The sequence below is a fragment of the Mustela nivalis genome (genome assembly GCF_964662115.1).
Source record: "Mustela nivalis genome assembly, chromosome: Y".
Lineage (NCBI taxonomy): Eukaryota > Metazoa > Chordata > Mammalia > Carnivora > Mustelidae > Mustela > Mustela nivalis.
In genome coordinates, this window is record NC_139041.1 from 31988358 (window position 1) to 32013601 (window position 25244).

Consider the following 25244-nt stretch of genomic DNA (forward strand, 5'->3'; position numbering starts at 1 on the left):
AAGCCAGGAGTTTTAACAACCAGCACCCAAGCAGACATGACAGCTCTTTGTTTTGTCAGGTCCACTTAACACAGCCCGAAGGGAGAACTACTGTGGATCACTTTGAAGTGCCCTCAACGTTTAATCTTCCAAAAATGGAATGGACACCGAACTTATTATGTAACCCCAAATATCAGAATGCCACTGCTTCTACACAATTTTTATCGTAACGCCTTCAAAAACATCTTCATTTTATCATCCTCAATGTCTGGATTATTTCTATTATCAGCAATATTTCATTCATGGCAGGGCTTAAAGTCTATTATCCAGGAAATACAAGTCTACACAATCTGTCACTCAAGAACACTTGTGGATAAGTTAGATAGAAAGTGAAAATGATAAAAACTGTGTAAGAAAATCAAATCTGGCTCTTCTCATTTGGCATCATGTTCATTTTCTTCACAACAAGGTCTGCCTTTTTAAAAGCGTAAGTACTAGCTTTCCAGTGAAAATGATACTTCGACAATATACAGTGTGGAACAAACAATGCAAATAAGCAGCTTTACAAATGTTTAAAAAAATCATTGGAATTGAATTTTGTATAAATTTATAGGCAAAAAAATAGACCTATGGAGTTTTTCATGAAGTAAAACAGTGAAAAATGACCAAAATAGAGTCTTCTTATTGATTACGATTTTCCTAAAATTTTCATCTCTCGTTGTTTAAGCGGCAAACACTGAAATGTTCCATCATTCAGTTTTAGGTTGTGATATGAGCTGTCTAACGTATTATACAAATTCTGCTGGCAAGTTCTTTCTATCTGGGTTAACTGCTCATCTACTCAATTTCTTCATGACAGTGTTGTTCTGAAAGCATCTTTTTTTTTTTTTCTTTAAGATTTTATTTATTTATTTGAGAGGGAGAGCATTAGAGAGATAGACCACGAGCAGAGGGAGGAGCAGAGGGCGAGGAGGATGCAGACTTCCTGCCGAGCAGGGAGCCCAGTGTGGGGCTCGATCCCAGGATCCTGGGATCACGACCTGAGCTGAAGGCAGATGCTTAACTCACTGAGCCACCCAAGAACACCTCCCTCTCTTTCATTTATAAGAGGGAGATTTCATAAGGTTTCCAAGGCTCATCTGCTTTTGGTTCTAATCTCATAAACTCACCTGTGCATGCTGTGCAAACATTTGGAACCATGCTCTAAATACTGGTGTCTCCTTAACACCAAGAAGGCTGGTTCATCTTGCAGGCTGGCTATTTTGAGCCAACAAAACATTAAACTCAGAACAGGAAACAGCAAAACTTATACACGGCCTTTCAAAATATTTCTTCATATTTGTGCAAATGTCCCAAGATTCTTTTATGAGAGATTACGGATTTTCCGTTTCAGCCTCCAGATCTTTCCTCCAACACATGTCTGAAATGGCTCTTATAGCTGGCAGGAGAACAAGACGATACACCAGCCAGAACTTCCATATCCCCGCCACCCTATGCACAGAGACGTGAAACTCTTTGTGGCTGCGGAGGGATTATACCACCTGCAAAACCACACAGCATGTTCTTCAGGCTCACATGTATACCTGTGCGGCAGCCCAGGTCCCTCAGGAGCACGGCTCACACATGCAGGACCCCCCCACCCTCACCTGCTGTGCCCTGACTGCGAGACCCATCTCGGGCCGGTGCAGGTCTTCCTGAGCTCACTGGTCTCCTCCTTCACTAAACCTAAAGGACATTGTCCCGACCTCATCTGGTCTTACTTTTTAACAGAACCATCCCTGTTGGGTGACATTTCCTTCTTGAAAGATTGATTACTCTTCTTCCATGTGTTGGGACGGATAATTTGGGAACAATAAGGCTGCTGTGGGCATGTATAAAATATCCTTAAACTCTCAAAATGTTGAATTGATTGAAGGCCACCAACCATACTCGTTCCCCATTTCAACTGCCTTTCATGAATTATTCAGTCATTTCTACAGAGTAAAGTGACGTTATTCTCAATCTCAGGACTTAATCTTAAATCAAGGAGAGTAATTAATCCATGGTTTCATCTAAGCATTCATTGAAAACCTATCCTTAGGACAGTATCTAGCACATAATAGCTTCTTCATAATTATGATGTCCATTTACTGATCATACTTTAAAGACGCTGTTGAAAGACCCTATTCCTGGCAATGGAGAGATGAATCAGATATGAATACTGAACTCAAAAGAGTAATGTCTAATAAAGAAATTGAAACATATATGACAAAAAGCGTTCATTCCTATACTACACACACATGTGCAAGCATGCACACACACAATTTATAAAGATAAATAGCACCTATAACATGGCAGGTCCTGTCCTAAAAACAGACATAGATCATGTGTCTATGGTCCCTACAATAAACTGGGGCAAACAACTTAATAAAACCAGGCTAACACATACGAAGTTACAACTCTGATGAATTCCCTGCCATGGCAGGTGCATGGTGCTTTGATAGCTCGCATGGGAGCTTAACAGGAGCATCCTTTTAAGAAGGGACACTGATTTGGTCTCTAGTGTCTGACTAAGAGGTAATGAGGGGTGGAGGGGAGGTGAGAACAAGAATGGATTTAGAAGACATGACATGGTACAAGAGAAGCACAAGAAAAGCATGACTGACTCATAATAAATCAGCCAGCCAGAGATACAGAATCAACAGAATGTATGTATATATATGGAGAGGCAGAGAGAGAGAGAGATTGTAAGGACATAGTTCCCCTGATTGTGGGAATCAGAAAGTCTGATCTCTAAAGCAAGGCTGGAACCAACCCCCAGACAAACACGAAAGAGTGTTGGGTCCGAATCTGGAGGGATGACTGGCATTTGAACAGAATGGTTTTGGGGTGTGAGCAGAGGAATATACTCCCACTATTCCAGGGGAGTAAATTGGGGGTACACAGGAGGCACAGAAAGCATCCAAACCAAGAGTGTGTGAGTCAGTCTTGGGAGGTGAGAATGGAAAAACATGAGGGGCCAGAATGAGGTTAAGGAGTTTGGATTAATTCTGTAGGCAGAATTAAATAAATAATATTTAAATAAATTTAAATAATTAAAATAATTTAAAAATATATATAATATATATAAATATGTAAAAAATTTTAATCTTTCAAAATAATATATATATTATTATATATAATTATATAATATATAATATAATATTATATAATTATATAATATATAATATATATTTTACATATTTATATTATATATATTTATTTTTATTTTATTTTATTTTTATTTTATTTTATCATTCATTTTATTATTATATATTTATGTTATATATTTATTTTATATAATATATGTAATATATATTATATATAATATATACATATAAATTTATAATATATAATTTTATAATATATAAATTTATATATATATAATTATATATGTATATATATATATATTTTTTTTAAATAGGAGAGTGACATTGCCAGAGAGATGAAGTTCTGTGCAGAAGATGTATTTAGATAAAAAACAGTGACTGAAGATAACTCATCAATATATGTATTATTTAAGAAATAGAAAGAAATTTATTGCACCTTATATACCTTTCCAATTTACTAGGTAACTCAACATCTCTTTCCAAAACGCAATTATTAATTTATTTCCCTCAACAATGGTGTCTCATCCTTCCATGTCCTCTCATACTTATGAGACATTTAGATTTCAGCCAATCAGTATTTCAGCATAGCTTAATTTGCATTTCCCCCATTAATAATGCAAATGAACATCTTTCCTTATTTTTGTTGGCAATCTGTCTTTCTTCTATGAAACACTTTCCATTTTTTCCTATTTTTCCTTTGACTTGTATGAATGTTCCTTATTGACGTGCAGACATTATTTAGCCATCTTGAAGAAAAATTCTTCCATTGGCAATACGTTTTGCCAATATTTCTTCTCAGCTGTGACTTTTTTTTTTCTCTTGTGGTACCATTTTCATAAACTGAATCATGCCTTATGAACAATAAAATCCACTCATCTCAAGTGCCACGTTCAGAGAAGTTTGACAGATACCTCCAACCCAGTAAACCATTTATATTTAATGTGGTAACTGAAGTAACCATTTATACTTAATGGGATAACTGATACGTTGCGGTGTAAGGGTCCCATCCTGCTACTTGTTGTCTATCTGCCTATTCCTTATGACTTCTTCCTCTTTACCCTTTTTCTTTTGGCTTGTTTCTATGATTCCATTTTCTCCTCTTTTTAGGGTATTAGCTATAACTTTTCTTTCCCTGAGGGTTACTGCCAGATTCGTACGACGGTTCATTAACTTATCATTCTCTACCTTCAATGCTATTATGCCTCTTCACATTTAGTATAAAAACCTTAAAATAGTTTACTACTTTATTCCTCATCCTAGAATTCATACTGATTTTGTGCGTTTTACTTTTACAGGGGTTAAAAACTCACAAGATATTCTTATTAACTTAGGTAATACAATCGACTGTATTATAAAGATACTTAAACAATTAAAAAAATCATACATTTACTGGCATAATTGCTATTTCCAGTGCTTTTCATTCCTTTGTTTAGATGCACGTATTATTCCGATAACCGACCTACACCATACCAGCTTGGGCCTAATACCACACTAACTGTCTGTGACTTCTCTTTGTTTCCCCCAGTTCTGTTTTTCTTGCCTCCTGATCTTTCCTTGTATCTCATTAATGTTCTTTTACTAGTTATTTTATGGGACTTAACTTACAAGTTTACCTTAACAAAGCCTGGAGTTAATGATTATCTTCACTTTTATTCTACCTGACCTGTTCTAAAATCATACGCATAATATCTTTCAAGAGCTAAAATTTAAGAAAAACCATGAGAGACTATGGACTCTGAGAAACAAACGGAGGGTTTTGGAGGTGAGGGGGGTGGGGTGGGGTTTGCATGAGCCTGGTGGTGGGTATTAAGGAGGGCACGTATTGCATGGAGCACTGGGTGTGGTGTGTAAAGAATGAATTTTGGAACACTGAAAAAAATAAATTAAAAAAAGAGAGCTAAAATTTAATAAACAAAAGAGTATAGTGGGAAGATTGACTAAAATCAGATAGTCCTGCTTTTTAAAAACACTTATTTATTTTAGAGAGACAGAGAGTACATGAGTGCAGGGGAGGGGCAGAGGGAGAGGGTGAGAAAGACGCCAACAGACTCTGCATTGAGTGTGGAGCCTGGTGTGGGGCTCAGTCTTATCACCCTGAGATCATAACCTGAGCTGAAATCAAGAATCATTTGCTCAACCAATTGTGCCCGCCAGGCACCCCAGATAGCTCTGATTTTTAATCCAAGATTCCTCTTTTCTTGACTAGAAACTTGTGTAAATAAGCTCTCTTCTTTGAGACTTGGTCTTCTGATATATAAAAGTGGGACATAATATTTAATTGCATAATTTACAGGATAGGATTAAAAGGCATACAGCAAGTGCTCATAAGTGTTACTGACTGTCCCTTTTCTACAAAATTTAATGAGGCAGATTTTAATAAGGGGATTCTATCCACCCAATTTGAAATACTCAAGGTAATACTGAAACACATTTCTAACAGCCCATGATATAATGTGAAACTGACATCATGGCTACACAGAGAAGAAAATACAAAAACAGTGCTTCAGTGAATTTAAGAATGAATGAATACACAGCATTTTAAGTACCAATAACCTACCATCCTTTAAAACGAGAGACAGGATCATGGAAATGAGTCTATTTTCAACTTGTTTGTTGGATTATCACACCCTTGCCTTTATTTCAATTGGATTCAGTTCCTTAGCCTATGAAATGCAAATACTGCATTATGATACCTTTCATATAATGTGGATTTCTAAATTTGGGGAATACTCTAATTTGAGTTGATAATTTGGAAAAGTAAACTATATATCTCATTGTTCATGAGAGAAAGCATGAACTTGTCAAACATGTCTATCCATAATATAAACCCACAGATGTAATTTTAGAAATGATGTTACTATAAAGGAATATTTTATACAAATACAATTACTCCATGTGTTTTAACTATTTTTTTTCAGTAGAAATCAGTAGCTTCCTGCTTAGGATCTGTGAGCACCCTACTTACTGCGCTCTGATGTCTTACAAAAACAGGTTTTACTGATGTATGTTACATGGCTGTGAAGTTGCCTCTTTCAAACAGAAAACTGCACACTTGGATGAATATTTGTTATTTCTCTTCAGAATGCCAGTGCAGTGAGGCCTCTTCTAGCTGACAGTGCGCCGGGCTGTGCCTTATTAATTGCTCGCCCACGTTAGGTTTACATGGTGTCGGACATTACTGATTTCCTTCCTGATGAGAGGTTGAACCCATTACCATGCTAACGCATGATGATTTCTGTAGATTAGCAACTACGAATCAAAGTAGGTTGCTACCAGTTGACTGAATGCCTCAGAATATGACACATTTTTAACATCCAAGTAAAATCACTTTATCTGGTTCTTTTTCCAAAAACGCATACTGTCTGAACACCTTATTACAGAGACTGTGCCAGTTTGCCCTCCTATGGCTGGCTCTTAACCACACCAAGTGGAATAAACTCATAATGTCCCCAAAGACATTTTTGGCCAGCACATACCTGTACGACCAGACTAAAGCTTCAGTTGAGTTTGTTGTTTTGCTGTTTTGGATTTGATGTTTTAAAACTTGTTTTATGGCATAATAATGAATAATTTTTTACCACTGAAGAATGAATGATGAATCAATAGCAGAATGCTAATTCACTGATACTCAGGTTTGTGTACAAAACGAATTCTATTTTTATAGAATTCCCATTGCTAACTTCCCCCAGATTTGAAGATATGCTCAACTTCTCTGCATTGAGGGAACCCACTTCAATTCCTTTTCTTACATATTTCAGGAAAATAATAAAATTGTGAAATCGCATTCTAATGTCAGCAAAGCTGTGCTTTCCCCTTTTCAACACTGTTAGCTTTCTGCAATACAAAGTCCTCCTCTACTGTAAAGCTGAAACTGTTTCTGGAGTTTGCTTTACAAGATGATTTTTTTTTTTTAACCCTTCAATGCTAGACCTCATCAGTTTGGCGCATTGGAGACCACGGACTACGCTTCTCTTTGATTTCTGCTCTCCTCCAGTCTCCTGCCGTCTGTCATTCTCTGTGACCGCGCTTTCTAAATCTTTCCAGCTGGTTCCTCTCTCTTCCACCCACACCTTCCCCTTAATGTTGACGCGGATTCAGGATTTATCACCAGTCATCCTCCTTCTCTCTAAATTCTTGGCAGTGTCCCCTACCTCCAGGGCTACACCTCCATCTCCAGGCCAGTGGCTTCCTCTCCTAAGTCTCAGATTTTCCTTCCAGACTCCTCTTTCCCAGCTGCCTGCTTTCTCAACTGCCTCCATCCGCATCAGGCTGTGCCCGCCATGACCATACTGCATTCTGCTGAGGAGAGAATTCCTATGCACCTGTCCACACATACTCCCCTTCCTGGAGTGTGCCTTGATTACGGGCACCACTGAACACCCTCTAGCCCTGAAGAGATGCAAGCTTGCGTTCCTCTGAGGCTCTTTTGAGGCCTAAGGAGCCAGCTGTGACTCGGTCTCCATGCTCCCATCTCGCTCCCCATCCTCCCTAACAGCACTTGTCTGGGACTCACTACCTGCTCTCTGGACTTCTCATTTATCTGTTTATTCATCCACAGGCATGAAATGAGAGCCAACAAGGGGATTTGTATCAGTGCACACTCTACATAGAGAAGAACTTTAGGGGGTAAGAGAAAAGAAGAGATAAATGCAAGTAAACACACAATTATAAACACCAGTGTCAATGCTTGGAGGAGGCATGTGTAGGGCAATGGTGGTACAAGTATGGAACCAGTGTGTATACCCAAGAACGCTAGCCAGGGAGGTAAGATTTAAGAAGAGATTTAAGGATGAGCATAGATAGGTAGAGAGGGAGACTGCGGGTCCTTGGGAAGGACCAGCAGGGCCTCTGGGTTGCACTGTCCGTTAGGTGTCTGACTTCTGGTTTTGGCTCAGGTCATGATCTCAGAGTCATGATTTCAGGCTCATAAGACTAAGCCCCACATTGGCTGTGCTCAGCATGGAGTCTGTTAAGGATTTTCTCACCCTCAGCCACTCCCTGTGCAGGTACGTTCTCTCTCTTGCTCTAAGATGAATAAAATGTGTAAAACAAAACAAACAAACAAACAAAAACCAGACCAGAACACCCAGCTATGGAGGGCAGAGTGGGATAGGTAGAACTTTATAGGTTGTCAGGGACAGGATTATAAAACTTCTTTTCTGGGGTGCCTGGGTGTCAGCCTTCAGCTCAGGTCATGATCTCGGGGTCCCAGAATCAAGCCCTGCGTTGGGGTTCCTGCTCAGCAAGAAGCCTGCTTCTCCCACCCACTTCCCCTGCCGTGTTCCTTATCTTGCTATCTCTGTGTCAAATAAGTATTTAAAATATTTTTAAAAAATTCCTTTAAAAACAAAAGTTCTTTTCCAACTATGTTAAAGAAGTAGGATTTTATCTTAAAGTCAATAAGGAACCACTGAAAGAACTGAACAAAGGGATTTATGTAAGATTTCTTTTTGCTGCTCACTCCAATAGCTGCCTGGAGTATGATTTGGTGTGGGAATAGTTGAAAGATAGAAAGACATAATTTGGAGTGTGTTACAATAATCAAAATTTAAAAACTGACAGCTGGTGCAATGCAGAGGTAGCTTGGAGAAATAAAAAGCAGACAGAATCTTGGGACTTAGAAAGAGATGAAACATCAATTTATTAAATGTAAGGAGGAAGACAGAAGGTGCAGATTTGAAGGAAATAATAAACTGGTTTTGAGAATCTGTAATTCAAGGGACTCTTGGTAAAACCACAGGAAAAGTCTAACAGTTTCTGGGTTATAAAGATGAGTACGTTAGAGGGTTTCATGACAGGACTAAATATTTGGGACTTTTCCAATCAGTGCTCTATCTATGTGCTACTGGGAACTGTGAGGTTTGGGGAGAAAGTTTCCATTACTGGAAAAATATGGAGTGCTTCTCAGTCTTAAGGGTAAAAGTACAGCTGAGAACACCACTCTGCTGAAAGCACGATTTACAGGACTTTGTAAGGAAGTACATCTTGAAAAGAAAATTGAGATGGAAGAGCCAAAGAAGTAGAAGGAGAAAAAAGCCATCACAGAAAATGGGAGTAGGGTCACCGGGAAGAGGTCAAGAAACCGGAGCCCGGGCAGCCTTCCCCTCTGACTCGGATCTGCCTGCCTCCGCATCTCCATCAGAGCCACCCCCGTCATCCGCTGCCCCAAGCCAGTCTAAACAATCCCACAGAGATCCTCTTCCTCCAGCGGAGGGCTCTGCATCGTACCCTATCGTACGAACCGTAATACGGTTCTTGCAAAGTTCGGGAATTGGCTGGGATCGAGAAACTCCTTAAGTCAATATGCAAAGCCTCTAAACACTTGGCCCCGACTGATTTGTACGTCTTGTAAAAAAGCAATCCACCTTGCCCCTTTCCTCTCCTGTGCAGGCAGGTCTGTGGGGACACTCGGACGGAACTAACAGTTTTATAAGCCACTGTGTCCAGATGCATCTGTGAGTACTTCTCTCTGCTCCACTGGAGACTGGAGTGTGGTGTTTTTGCACCTAATAAGTAGAGTAATTACTGTCAATTTTATCGTTTTAAGCAGTGAATCCCACCCGTTAGAATTGCAGAAATTTTAAAAGGCAAAGGACTTTAGAGACTCTTTAGCTCAAGAAGCTCATTTTCCAGACAAAACCAAGGCCCAAAAGTTAGACATAAGCACCAGCTCCCGATGTGGTACAAAATGGAAGTAAAAATTATTTCAACTCCTGTGATTACTGTGATTTTGGTAAAATTTGTACGGAGAAATCTCAGATAAAGTGTCATAAAGTACAATACGTACGAAAGCCTTTTGACGGAAATGTACTGAGAATTGTCTGTCGTACAGAATAGAGTGTGTTACTTAGACGTATAAAATTTATTATGATTAGCTTGCAAACCAGACCTTACAGGTTAGAAAAATATAAGCTTCTGGTTTAACTTTTGTCTAATTTTAGGGATTTGTAATTGCATTTACAAAGTGCCTGGTTTCACCCTGTATCTTAAAAACATATTTGAATTACGACTTCAGGTTCTTAAAGGACTGACAAAGGTCAGTGATATGTGTCAACATTGATAAAGAAATTAGTTCCAAACCGCACAATTTGCCTGCAAGAGAAACAGCTAGTTCTTGCAAAGTGGAAGAAAGATAGTGCTAGGCGTTAAACCACCATTGCCTTTTTAAAATATCGCTGCCTCTCGGAAAACATCACTATACTGCAAAAACCATACCCACGAGTCAGTGTGGGTCCCCGAGACATTCTGTAACTCTCACATGTGGAGGACTTCTTTCTGAGTCAGTTGTTTTATCCTGGATGCTCTTTAAAGCCATAATCCTGCATGTGGAAATGATGTAGGACTTTTTATTACACTTATGGCCAATTTGCTGATACATAGATTGTATCCAACGGTCTCCTTTCTTGAGAAGAAAGCCCTACTTTCAATTTGCATGTTTAGAAAGGTATGTGCTTGAAGTTTTAAATCCTGTGGTTTTACAACTTCAGCTAGTGAGTTCCATGGAATCTTGTGAGGGAGAAAAAGTCGTATTTTAATGTAAATGTAACTTCAGGGCCCCCGCTGTCATCTTGGGTTTTGCAAAACAGAAAATGAGTTCCTGTTTTTAATTTACCTCCGGGCAGTCTCTCGCTCACGTTCATGCTGATGGTCTCTAGAGAGAAAGGGGAGGCCTTCAAGTAGGCGGGCTGTCTGCAACCTATTAGGTCTAGAGCGGAGTGTCGACGCTCGGCTGCCTACTTACAGCAGAGAAGAAGGTAATTACCTAGTTAACAGGAAAAATAAAATTTGACCCAAATTATCAAAGCGACTGCTTTGTTTGAAAGAGGAGACCAGGCTGGTATGTATAGGACATGGAAAGACTGAGACATAAAAGTCAGGGGAGCAGATCGGGTAACAGCACCATGCGAGGACATCCCCTCCTTGCTCCCGGGACAAAGTCCCTTACAACACTCTGCCAACAAGGTCAAGGGTGGGTCAGAAACCCCCCGTGGGAGGCTAACCGTGCTCTGACCCTCGCCACACGTTGCACGTTTGATTTCAGCTGTTTCACAAGTCACTACCGGAGAAAGCGATTCTTCACGACAGGAAAACAAGTATTACTCAGGTAGGCACAGGTACGTTACTGCGAAAAGGTAGACGTGGCTTTACCATATAAGCGCAGGTAACTGGGACATAAATTATGAAATCATTCCATGGCCACGGACAGTCTCCTCCAGACGGATACTGTGTGAAGACGGTCCTTCAGTCGGCTCTCTGCTGGGCTGCCCACGGACACCCACTTAAAACCCTATGTTTTTGTCTCCAGGCGCACAGACTTCAAGAACGTGACGACTTGGGGCTGCCTGGGTGGCTCAGTGGGTTAAAGCCTCTGCCTTCACCTCAGGTCATGATCTCAGGGTCCTGGGATCGAGTCCCACATCGGGCTCTCTGCTCAGCGGGGAACCTGCTTCCTCTTCTCTCTCTCTCTCTCTCTCTCTCTGCTTGCCTGTCTGCCTACTTGTGATTTCTCTCTGTCAAATAAATAAAATCTTTGGGGGAAAAAAAAAAAAAGAACGTGACGACGTGGCCCTCTGTGTCAGTCAGGGAAGTGACCCAGACCGGCCTTTCATCGAGAACGTGCGACACTCCAAACTCCTCCCTGCGCAGCAGCTCACAGCGTCTTTGTGCCGCGCAGGTATCCCCGAGCCAGGCTGGGGACCGTCACGGTCGCCCAGTTCTCCTCTAAGCCAGGTTGGAGACTGTCATTATTGTGGAGAAGGGCTCGAAGGACACGGGGGTTTCCTGAGCTTCTTAGGTCACCCCCGGCTCCTGCCTTTAGAAGCAGCATTCCACATGCAGCTTCTGTCACAGCGAGCATTGAGCTCCTCCTAACCTCACTTTCCCTTATTTCAATTATTTTCCGAGGCCATTGTAAATGTTTCTGCAAGTTACCGCTAACTGTATGAGGGTGAGGTAAGCCTCGTAAGCCCAACTGAGTACATGGGTTCAAACCAGTAAGGAAAGGAACTGCATACACAGCGCCCTTTGGGAACCAGGAAGACCAACTTATCCATCCTTTCCTTTCCTGCTGCTCTGCCTCTGAGAGCACAGGGACACAAGAACACTGGTTACTTAAGACGCAGTGCAATGCACCTTGGAAAGGTTTCAAACACACTGACCCTGACGGTGGAAAAGCTGGGGCGGGGGGCAATGCTGGCATTCTCACTGTCAGCGGCCCTGCCCCCTGCAGGAGCCCGGCACAGCTCTGAGTGCTGGGAAAGAGATGCTATACGCCACTGGTGCGCATCCACACTGTAGCCCCAAGACCATGTCCTCCACTTCACACGACTGCATCAAGGGGGAAGGCCAAGTGTCCTTAAAAGAATTCCCCCGTTGCGGAAGTTGACGTGATAGGAAGATATTAATTGCTCCTTTAATACTACTGTTTCCAAACACACCGGCTACCGGAATAGCACAGGGAGGAACCCTTCCAGGGGTTGTCCAACGGAAATCTCTACAGTGATGGCAGTATTTTATCACCGCACTCTCCAAGGTGGAATCACATTGGGAAAGGCAGCTAGTACTCCTGAGGAACTGATTTTTAAATTTTACTTCATCTTGAATAATGCAAAGGTGGTCCCAGGTGGCTAGTGGCTAGCACAGCGGACAGCACAGGGCGACACTCTAGACGCACAAACGTGGACAGCCCAGTGTGACATCTGACTGCTTCCGGCGGCGACTCGTCCTTGCTATCTTGTCTAGTTATTTAGTAGTGAATTGGATTAATAAAATTCTCCAGTCCTGTATTCTTTTTTTTTAAATTATTCAATTCATTTCTAGAGAGAGAAGAGAGAGGGACAGAGCAGGGGCCGGGCAGAGGAAGACGGAGAACCCCAAGCACAGTCTGTACTGAGCGCGGGGCCTGACTCAGGGCTTGATCTCACCACCCTGACATCACGACCTGAACCGAAACCAGGAGTCGGGAGCTCAACTGACTGAGCCACCCCGGGCACCCCATCCAGTTCTGTATTCTCCGTGCCTGAAAGCATCGCATCTGCAAACCCAAAATGTGTGAAGCTCACGTGGTATCCTAAAACGGAAATCATGCACTGATCCCCTCAAACTCCCTTCAGGCAAGCCAGGTAATTTAAGCTCCAAGATCAAGTCCACTACACCTATGTGGTTGGTTCACACAGATTTGAAAACAGAAAGTACCTGAAGCTATTTCAAGACGGCAACCGGTGCCTGAAGACCGCGCCTCTCACTTTACAAATATAAAAATGCACACGACGACGAAAATGTCTCCCTGCTACACACCTCGGCGCAGGCTGCGTTCTGGGAGGCCACTTCCCTTCCACGTGCACGGCGCACTAATGCAGTTTGTGACAAGCTCATGTGGTCCTGGTTTCGACGACTCTGGAGGATCCCTGAGATGCGGCTGACGGCGCTCACGAGCTATATGGTGGCGTCCGGCTCCTCAGCTCTGGCTTTGACCGAAAACTGGAATTAACAGTCCTGGGGTTACTGACGACTTTCCTAAATGGGGTTAGGGTGTGGCGGCTTTTCTACAGATCCAGCCTAGAAACTGGAAAGCCATTTGACTCACATTTCACGTTTCCCCTCGCCCCACGAGTCCACACGCCCGTCAAGTCCTCCCCAGTCACTGGGGTCTGCACCGCCCCCTTCCCGGAGCCCTTGCTGTGCTTCGGTCCCAGCACGGATTGTTTACGCCTCCTCGGCACCAGCCAGCCCCTGCTCCCGCCGTCCGTAGGACCGTCGCCCAGAGTTACTGTCGCTTCCTCAAGGAACCGCCATACCGTCATCTACCCCGTTAAAAAGTGAACAAAACGAAACACACACAAACTTTACTTCCAGAATAAAATACAAAATTCCTCTTTAGCTTAATATTTACTATCCTCCAACACACTAATGATTCATTAACTCCTTCTAACAACAACTTTGCGTATAAACATAATTCGTAGAACATGGGATAATCATAATGAGAATAAATGCTAAGGAAAATAATAAGAAAATTTAAAGAAGTTTAGGGACTTTCTTAAATAGCACACAGGAAACTGAACAGTGTTGGCAAAAACCGAGCAGCCTCATGGCTGAATGTAGGAGCTCAGAAAGTCCTTTATGGAACCTGACCTTAGAATGCAGATCTCATGGATGCACAAGCAGTCTTGGAGAAGAAAAAGAGGGAGAAGATTTCAGGGGTAGGAACAGTGTTTCTGGGCAAAGGGGTTTAGCCGGAGGAAGCAGGGTGTGCTCAAGAAAGTGAAAAAAAAAAATCTATGTTGTTGTCGTCCTGAGAGAAAGACCAGAACATCGTACCCAATGAGCCTGGAGCGGTCGCTGGGAGTGAGAGCCTCCGCCAGGGTGTAGGGGCGGTGTGCGAGATGAAGGGCTTTTCCGGCAGACATGGGAGAGGGGTGGGGTATCCTCGCCCCTGCAGTGATCACGGTTTCTGCGGGACTGAGAAAGGACTGATCGGTGGTGTCCAGAGGAAGGGCCTCCCAGGAAACGCTTCATGGCAATGAGTGACACACTCGCGGACATGGGGTAGCAGGTGGGCCTGCGAGGTATTTGAAGGGTAAAACTGGCAGGACTAGCAGACGGATGCAAGGTGACCAGCAGGAAGTGGGGGGAGATAGGGAGTTTATCGAGGTCAAGTACTGGTTCACTCAGTCATGTTCATGTGCCAGCTGCCGCAGAGACACCCACGGAGAGATGTGAGGGGCACGGGAGGAAAGGAGAAAGCACAGCGCAGATGTCCACATGTGGACAGCAGCTGAAGCCTCGGGCCTGGAGGACACTGCTGGGAAGAGCGTACGGCACGGGGACGAGCTCGAGTCCCGAGCCCGGCTTTCAGAAGGTGAAAGTGGCATCTGTGGTCGGGGAGGGTGACTTCCATCTGCTCCATAGGTCTGCTTTCTGGCCACTAAGCCATTATAAAGTATGATTTTGCTTTCGATTAGCTTTGGATGGGCCCCCAAATTCCCAGTCTCCGTGGCTACTTCACCAGCTCCCCGTTTTGCTACCTCCCTGACCCTAGAGGTTGGCATTCACCTTTCAACTTTCGCTTTTAATCGCCATCACCTAATGGTTCAAGAACATCTCATCCGACCGTCTTTCTTTGCTTGTCTCGGGTTCTACCGCCATGTGCCGGAACTTATACTTTCCTGAGCACAGGCGAGGTTTCCTGATCCTTCGCTCTGTCCATGTCAGATGTCTCCTTTCCCATCTTCCTATCCTGGACACCTCCCTTCTGCTTCAAGACTCCGATGACTGCATCTTTTCTCTTAAGACTCATTGCACTCCCGTCTGAGTCAGAACGTTCCTTGTCCTCCTGTCCCACGGCCGTCTGCCCTTATTTTGTATTTACCTAATCATACGTTTTTGTGGACATGCGTGTTTCACGCACTGTGAAGCAGAGTGTACCAAGGGAACAGGGAGGTGTCTGAGCCAAAAAGTCCTTCACAGCACTCGCGTAACGTTAGGCTCAGGACTCAGCAGCTGTGCACTCATTCAGCTTTGCGGCAACTACTGGAAACCCTAGGTTCCTGAGTCCTGCCTTTGTGTCTCGGGACAAAGAGCAGAAATGACAGTGATCGAGGCGTGGTCCCTGAATGCTTTCACGCTCCTCATCTGGAAAAGGGGGACTTGGAATTATCCTGGTGGCTCCTAACTTTGCCAGTGCGCCGAAGTCTCGTGAGAGCTGGCGTGTGTTTTCTCTTAAAATATAGACTGTTAGGAATAGTGTAAGATTCCGCAAATGTGGAATTTAAGAAACAAATGAACCAAGGGGACAGAGACAAACTAAGAAACAAACCCTTAACTCTAGAGAGTGCGCGGAGGGTCACCTGGGGCGAGGTGAGGGGGCAGATGCGGGACACAGGGACGGGAAGGAGAGAGCACTTGTGATGAGCTCCGGGGGACGGACCCAGGTACTGAATCGCCACCTCGTACACCCGAAGCTAATACGACACTGTACGTCAGCTCACCGGAATTAAATAAGAAATACAGATTGTTAGGCTCCATCTTGGACTTTCTACATCAGAGCATCCAGGGTTATGTCCTGGGAAGCTGCATTTTCAAAGAGCCTCTGCAGGATCATACTATGGGGGGGGGCAGTGGTAGTTCTGCTTTGTAAGGCCTTCCTTGCACAATTTTTAAACTATCCATCTATTCATACTCTAGCCTCCTTATGTATATTTTTAAATAAGATTTTAATTATTTACTTGAGAGACAGCACGACAGCAAGAGCATGAACGCAGAGGCAGACGGGGAAGCAGACCCCCGCTGAGCAGAGAGCCCGACATGGGACTTGATCCCAGGACCCCAAGATGATGACCTGAGCCGAAGACCGATGCTTAACCCACTGAGCCACCCAGGAGCCCCATCCTCTTCTTTTTTTTTTCCAATAAATCATTTTCATCATATACTCAAGACAGACAAGGGTAGTGTTAGACAACTACTCTTGGCTATTTCTCCTTTCCTAAAGAAAAGCTGTATATTCTAGAATTTATAACCAACCAAATATTACTCAGGATTTTATATTTAACACTTTTTTTTTCTCCTCTTCCCCACAGATTTAAAAACACAGACTATCTCCTTTTAATCAGTCAAGCTACAGTATTGCATGCACGGCCTTGAAAGAAAAAGAATCCGTATGAAGATATTAAGAGAAACACGTAGGAATCATTCCAATTCCAAGTAATATTTATCATATGGAAACCATAGATTCATAATAAAGACTGATATAAACGGCTTCATTCATTTCAAAAGTGTACAAGTCTAAATTGGATCTTATTCCTGGCCATACCCTTGGTTACACTGGGTTAACATTATGAGCTAGGAAGGAAGCAATCAAGAAATATTCCTTTAGCTAAAGACTCAAAGGCACAAACATGATTTCTCCCAGGGTGCTTTGTCCATGAAAAATATATCTGAGATTTCCTTGCAGTTCCGTACGATTCGAGCAGGATCGTTCTGCTTTTAGTTACACTCTTTTAGTCCTTGTTGTGCTAGGATTTTGATGTGCTTTCTTGGGTTTCCACGGAGTCTCCAGTGAGTTGGATGAGTTTTATTTCTGGGTTCCCATGGCTGGCGATTAAGGGGATTGACAAGTGTTTGCCGAGAGGCTGCTGTGTGCCCAGGAGCTTGGCATAAGGACCGAGAAACAAGAGACAGCCTCTTTCCACGAGGAGACTCACAGATCCGTGCCCGAACCGCAGCGCAAATACTTACTGGGACCACTTGTGCTGAGGCCAGGTAGGACTACTGTGTTCTAACTGAATTATTCGGTCCAAGAGATATGGAAGGGACGGGGAGCACAGGCGAAGACATGCCGAAGACATGTCCTCATGGGCACGGCCGGCCGTCCTCCGCAGCCGCTGTGTGAAAATGCAGCAGTGCCGAGCGCTCTTACCCGAGGAAGGGCTCCCTTGTGGATGTCACCATTTGTTTTGTTTCCAAACTTAAAAAGAAAATTTCAGGGGTGGAAGAAAGTGCACAAACCTAAAATACAGGGCAGGGGAAACCCTGACTTTAACGCTACAGTAGTAACAAGCAGGCCGAGATTCGTGAACGTGACACCGTAAGCTGATACACAGATGCGTGAACAAGAAAGAGTTCTCTCTCAAGATAAGAGATTCTGAGGGCTTCCAATTTCTCCCGGGATTTCACTAGGTCTCATGTCATTATTGATTATATACTAAAAAAAAAAAAAAAAAAAAGTAGTAAGTGTTTGTGGCAGTTCACTGCAGCCCAACTGCCCGTGAGGCATTTGTTGACAATTGTCTTTGTCAATGGGCCCCCCTTTATAATGGATGTACAGTGGACACACAATGGTCTATTAGTTTCAGGCGTACGACCGAGTGGGCTGACGACGTGGTATGTGATGCTGTACGCACAAGTGTAGCTCTCCCTCACCTGCCACCCCCCACGCCATCACTGCCCTACAGACCCCGTGCTCTGTGCTGATCCTGTATCCCTGAGACGTGTTCGCGCCACGCCTGAAGTCCGTACCTGTCACCCCTTCAGCCGTTCTGCTCACCCCCCAATGCCCGCCCGTCTGGCCATCATCAGTTTGTTCCTTGCATTTATGGGTCTGTTTTTGCTTTTTGTTTGCTTGTTCATTTGGTTTGTTTTCTGGGTTCTACATATAAGTGACATCTTATAGCATTTGTGTCTCTTATTTCACTTAGCATAACACCCTGTCATTGCAAATGGAAGGGTTTCATTCCTTTCGATGGCCGAGTAATATCCCATTCTAGACATACACACCCCCTCTTCCTTGTCCGGCCATCAGAGGACGGACACGTGGGTTGCTTCCCTCTCCTGGCCACTGTAACTAATTCTGCAAGAAACACGGGGGTGCTCCTACTGCCGCGCACATCCTTTCCTACAGGTCCCCTGGAGTATCTATCGGGTCCCTTTAAAGGATTGTGATTTTTCTGCCCCTGTATCTGAGGTTTTCCAAGATAGAAATCATGCCTTAGTCATTTCTTCCTTGGTGTTTGACTCTGGGCCTTTGGTTTAACTCATCATTACTCTTACGAGGAGTCCAAACTCCTCCGGTGGCCAAAAGGCCATTTCTGGTCTGCCCGTCGTCTTCTTCCTCACTCTCACTGGTCATGAATCCTTCCCAGCTCAGCCCCTTTCTACTCCAAAAAGCCAACAATGCAGTAACTGTTCCTTTGTACGACCCCAGCCACACACATGTCACCAGGGACGCACCCCTCACTCTCCACGGCCCCATTTAGACATTACGGCTTCGGACAGTGCTCCCCATCTCTGACGGGGATACTTACTATAGCCCACAACAACACATCATGACACAGGACGCTGTGTAACGTCTCCTCACAGCGCTCAACTACACATGGAGGTCAGCGAGAAAGGTCATATCTCTTTCTCCAAAGTAACTGAAGGTTCCGTATGCATGGCCGTATTTCTCGCATATGTTTTTATTTTGAACCCTCAAGCAGAGTGAATGGGCAGAGGAGGTGTTCAGGACATGTTTCTAACTGAGGATGAGCATCTATAATATCACAAGTTTTGTATGAACTGATGGCACATCTGCTCCTTCACAGTGAACTTCCAGACTCGAATTTAAGTGCCCCTGGGACAACGACAAACCAACTTACAACTCTGACGGAACGGAACTCGTATGCACCTCGGCAGTTCTCTGCACTTACTAAGAAATATCCACAAGAAAAACTGAAAGCACGCCTTCTCAAAGTGATCAAGAGTGTCACTTCAGATTCTAAAATCTTTAATTAATAGGCAAATTATCAGGAATTTCAGGAAATGTTTGTCTTCATTCATTTGTGATCAAGATTAGGCACTGAGGGGCGCCTGGGTGGCTCAGTGGGTTAAAGCCTCTGCCTTCGGCTCGGGTCATGATCCCAGCTGGGTCCTGGGATCGAGCCCCGCATTGGGCTCTCTGCTCGGCGGGGAGCCTGCTTCCTCCTCTCTCTCTCTGCCTGCCTCTTTGCCTACTTGTAATCTCTGTTACATAAATAAATAAAATATTTATAAGAAAAGATTAGGCACTGAAATTACACCAGACTGGCATAAGCTATCTTCAACTTTTAGTTGAACAAAAAAAATTTTTTTAAATAACTTCATTTTATATAAAAATAAGTGAAAAATTATATATGCAAAACTCTGTGGAATTTTCTTTCTGTCAGTGATTGTTATAGAGCACGCTGGAATACATTAATTACTTAATCTATCTATATAACTATACCCTAGAAGCATGTGAGGAACCTGGCCAGGCTGAGCCTCGGGCTGCTAAAATGCAAATCTCTGGAAGATGTGACCTGGGCACCTGCGCTCTGAGAACGTGTAGGGCGAGTCCCGTGTGCAGCTGGGGTGAGAAGCGTGGGACTTGGTCTCACACTTCCATGTGCTCACACGTCCCCCAGGCAACTGGCTGAAATGCGGATTTCATATTGGGGTGCAGCCCGAGAATGTGCATCTTCATGAGCTCCAGGGGATGCACAGCCTCCACTGTGAGGAGCAGGGGCCAGGGGGTCCTAACGGGGGGGAGATGGTCTCATTCCGGGCACATGGAGAACGAGTGCTTCCTTTTTGGGGGGAGGGCACGTATGATTGATGACCAACCTACTTTAGGAAGGAGCTTCCAGGAGGGAGGTGTGCACTGTCAAACTGTATCACGCCACGTGAGAGGCTGGAACACAGGTGTGGTAAGCCAACTGGAAATACAGCCCCCTCGTGACTCTCACCTGCGGCGTTCAGGCCTCCGTGTCATCCCCTTCTGCTGCGTGGCCTTGACCGGTGACCGGAACAGGGCGAAGGCCACTTCTCCAACAAGGCTACCCAACACCGTGGCCTCCACCTTCCGAACACACACTCTGCCCTATGTTCTAGGACTGCAGACTTCGCTAAAGTAAGGCGCCATGTTCGAGAGGCCCACAGGGCAAGGAATGGGGGCAGCATTCAGACACCGTCTAGCAAAGAACTGACACTCGCAGCCCAACACAGGGTGAGGACGTGAAGCCTGCCGACAGTCACCTGCGCTTAGAATCAAATCTTTGGCACTCAAGCCCCGAGACGACGGCCCTCGCAGACATGAGAAACCCCAGAGCCAACGACCAGCCATTCACACGTGCGTGGGGGGTGGGGGCGGTTAAAAAATTTTAAAAAGATTTATTTGATGGGGGTGGGGGAAGTAGCGGGAGAGAGAATCTTATTTATTTATTTATTATTTATTTATTTGTCAGAGAGAGAGAGAGATATCAAGACCACAAGTAGGCAGAGAGGCAAGCAGAGAGAGAGGGGGAAGCAGGCTCCCTGCTTGGTGGGGAGCAGGGAGCCCGAGGCGGGGCTCGATTCCAGGACTCTGAGATCATGACCTGAGCCGAAAGCAGAGGCTTAACCCACTGAGCCACCCAGGCGCCCTCCGGGAGAGAGAATCTTAAGCAGATTCCCTGCTCAGTATGGAGGCCAAAGTCGGAGGCTTGAGGACCTGAGGCACCATCTCAAGATCCTGAGATCATGACCTCAGCTGAGATCGAGTCGGGCACTTAACCTACTGCGGCACCCGGGGAGCCCACTGGGTGCTGTTTTAAACACGGTGATGTTTGTGGTCATTTGGCACACAGCAACAGAGCCCAGGTACGACGGGCAACATATACGGTATGAGAGACGCATCAGGACAAAGTCTCGGGAAAGAGGCAGTGGTCTGTTCAGAAACGGAGCTTGCATTAATCTGATACACTAGGCACGCTCGTCGGCCCTACTCCTGCCGAAACGACAAAGACAAATGATGAAACAGTTCCTTTTGTGAAAAAAATACAGTAGTATTATCTTGAACTCATGACCCTGAGATCAAGACCTGAACTGCAATGTAGAGTCGGATGTTTGACGGACTGAGCCACCCAGGTACCCCCTCAGCTTAGTTTTAAAACCATAAACAGTGATGCTGTAATTGACTTGGTACTACCAGACATTCAGGTCATAAAGTGTCTTTCAAAGATTGTATTTTAAACACTTCTTATTTAAAGATATTCCCTATGACCCTGCAATTGCACTACTGGGTATTAACCCCAGAAATACAGATGGAGTGAAAAGAAGGTCCATCTGTACCCCAGTGTTTATAGCAGCAATGGCCACGGTCGCCAAAGTATGGACAGTACCAAGATGCCCTTCAACGGATGAATGGATAAGGAGGATGTGCTCCATATACACTATGGAGTATGATGCCTCCATCAGAAAGGATGAAGACCCAACTTTTGTAGCAGCATGGATGGGACTGGAAGAGATGATGCTGAGTGAAATAAGTCAAGCAGAGAGAGTCCATTATCATATGGTTTCACTTATTTGCGGAGCATAACAAATAACATGGAGGACATGGGGAGATGGAGAGGAGAAGGGAGGTGGGGGAAATTGGAAGGGGAGGTGAACCATGAGAGACTATGGACTCTGAAAAACAATCTCAGGGGTTTGAAGGGGCGGGGGGGGTGGGAGGTTGGGGGAACCAGGTGGTGGGTATTAGGGAAGGCAGGAATTGCATGGAGCACTAGGTGTGGTGCATAAACAATGAATTCTGTTATACTGAAATGAAATAAATATAAATAAATAAATAAAGATATTGTTCTCGGGGTGCCTGGGTGGCTCAATTGTTAAGCATCTGCCTTTGGCTCAGGTCATGATCCTGGGGTCCCGGGTTCGAGCCCTGCACCGGGGCAGGAAGCTTGCTTCTTCCTCTCGCACTCCCTCTGCAGTGTTCCCTCTCTCGCTGTGCCTCTCTCTGTCAAATAAATAAAATCTTTAAAAAAGAATTTAAAAACGAAGATATCGTTCCCTCTCTCACAATGCATGCCAGTAATTCTAAGAATCTGAAACATCTTTCTTGAGATCTACATCCTGCCCAATGGCTCACTCCTGAGGGTGACACTCTGAAGATATTAAGAGCAAACAAACAAACAAGGAAAATCTTAAGACCAACCTGAGAGATCCAAAACGCAAACGGGTCGGTGAATCGACAATCACCAAGAGTCAAAGTGGTTTTCAAACCGCAAAAATGGTGTCTTATGACTCATTATAATTGACTTGTGGGTGTGAAAGTGTGACTGTGCCCAAGAATTTCTAAGGCCTCGCTTTCCTACGTACACGGTAGAGCTGTCTGGTGGCGAGTGTATGAAAGCGCCCCAGTCTCCCCGTTTAGGTCTTGGCCGCCGCCACGTTTGCAGGACATAAACCAAACCTGGGCTCTGTCCAGTCTCCTGTGGTGCTGATCGTCACCAGGATGGCCACACTCCCCCACCTCTCCCATTTCCAAATACTGCCTGTCCTGTGTGTCCTGAGCTCAGCTCCTATGGGCCACTCCCACCCAGGAAAAAGCATAATCGAGCCTCATCTCTACCAAGACACATTTCACTTCACTTTAAGAAAAAAGAAATAGTCTCTGGAATTGGGAACTGGTGCATGGGACTTTGCAGGTCTAAGACATGTGGAAAAGGAAGAGGTTTCGTTTTCTTTGGGGGTAAATCATTTCTGAAACAGTATTTGGCCACTGATTAGTCATTCCACACTGCCCTCTTCATTCTCACTCCTCTGTTTTTTTTTTTTCTACCAACCAGAAGCATCCAAGCATGGATTCCAGGGCATTCCAAAGCTCTGAGCCGGCTTCTCTCTGGGCACGGAGATAGACTTCTTGGGTCCACAAGTTATCCATATTTTAGTTCTAGAAAACTAAGACGACCACTAGCTAGAGGCTACATTTAAAGTTTTAAAGTTTCCTTTGGGAAAATGTAGGCAAATAACCCTACACACATCTTTCCCTTTCCCACAAGTAAAACAGGGCCTACATTCCAAAGTGATTTTCCCTTGGGCCAAGCACAAAATGTGAAACACACAATGGGAAATGCTTCAACTTTAATATTGTGATCTTATTCCAAATCCAAACGCACAACAACTAAGAAATGTCATATGGTACTGTGCTTACAACATGTACCAAAGGCCACTTTTATGCCATCATCTTTGAATTACTTAGACATGATAAAATATGTATATTTAAATAATTTACCTCTTCAAATTCAATTACATACCTAATGCCTAAAAAAAGATTTGAGACAAGCACGATGTGATTTGAATTTAAAATGATATAATTCTATTAATTGTATCACATTCGCATATTAAAGAGAGTAGACTCTGAAACTACCTCTTAGTTTAAAAAAAAGAACTTCACTCCATTGTATACATCTGTGACATCTGTCTCCCATGTAAGAAAATTCATACTTCTCAAAAGTGTCTTTCACATTCACATGGCTTTTTAGTGTCTCAGTGCCAGGAGCCTGGGATCATGACCTGAGCCGAAGGCAGAGGCCTTAACCCACTGAGCCACCCAGGCGCCCCAAGCGTCTCAGTCTCGATACAGGTTTCCAGTGAGCTAAGTTTAAAAACATAAACAATGGTTCTGTAGCTACAGAGAGGTCTATTATTAATACCATAACTGTAATTTTTAAGACCATGAGCAGATCTGAGACACGCGAGTCGTAGAGAGGCAGCACTTCTGCAGTTATGATAAGCAGGGCTCATAAAAGCCAGACCTGCCGTGAAAGAAGGAGCCCCACAGGGAATATGTTGAAGATAAATATATGCTGATCTGTTGAAGAACTCTCAGAGATTTCATAGAAACGTGTGACCAAGGCTGAAGATTCTATGACCGTTTTCAAACACCTAGAAAATCTAAACAATTAAATGGTAAAGAGTTTTGTTTTTTTTTTTTTAAGAGATGGCAGAACATGTGGAGAGAAAGATGGGGAAGAGAATAAAAGCAAATTCGGAACCAAAAACGTGTGCTTTCCGATGTGTCTTGATGTCACTGGGGAGCCCCACTGGCTGTCTCATCAGATAACGGTCTTTGTAGCATTGGCTCCGATGTCACAAGTCACCATTACAACGTGATCTTATAGCATTAAAGTAAAAAAAAAAACAACTGGAAAGAACAAGTCCCATTAGAAATTCTATTTCCGTTCAATATGAGTCCCGTTTCGGACTCTACTCCTTTTGCTTTCCTCAATAGAGAGCCAGGCTGATTCCCCATGGGGGAATTCACTTGGGGGATTCCTCAACGGGAGCGGAAGAGACGGGAAGACACGATGCAGTCTGCCGCCCCGTCCGCACAGACAGAGACAGACGGCGGCGAAGACTACGAGTTTCCGTCCACCTCTCGGAGATAGGAGACTCTAACTGCCACACACACCCAGATAGCAGAACTTCACATTTGCAACTGTTATCCATGTCAAAAGACTGCCTTTTTTTTTTTTTTTTTTTAAATACTGCAGTCATAAAATAAGCACTTGGAATTCTCAGGTTGAGCTGGCCAGTTCTGACATCTTCCACATTTATAATTCTCTATTTTTATCACATGCCCGCGACCCAGTTCGTAGCCTCGTGGCCGATGCGGCCCGACGCTTGCGCTGGCACATGCCGACTGGCGACAGACGCCATCAGCTCTAAGCATCCTCCCAGCCCGAGAAGCCCGATCCTCTGCCGACTCACAGCACATGCGCTGAGCCCACACTTTTCCGAGAGAGCACTATTTTAGGACAGCACTTTTGCCTGATTACAGCTCTTTATCTCACCTGTGCATTTCCTTTGCCTTTGTTTCCAGAGTGAACA

The 25244-nt window shown here is 44.1% G+C and overlaps 1 protein-coding gene across 4 annotated transcripts in view; it reads right to left on the reverse strand.

Annotated features, from left to right (window-relative positions):
* LOC309856882 (uncharacterized protein) overlaps positions 1 to 25244 on the reverse strand; it is a 433358-nt gene that overhangs the window by 205546 nt on the left and 202568 nt on the right. The window lies entirely within an intron of this gene.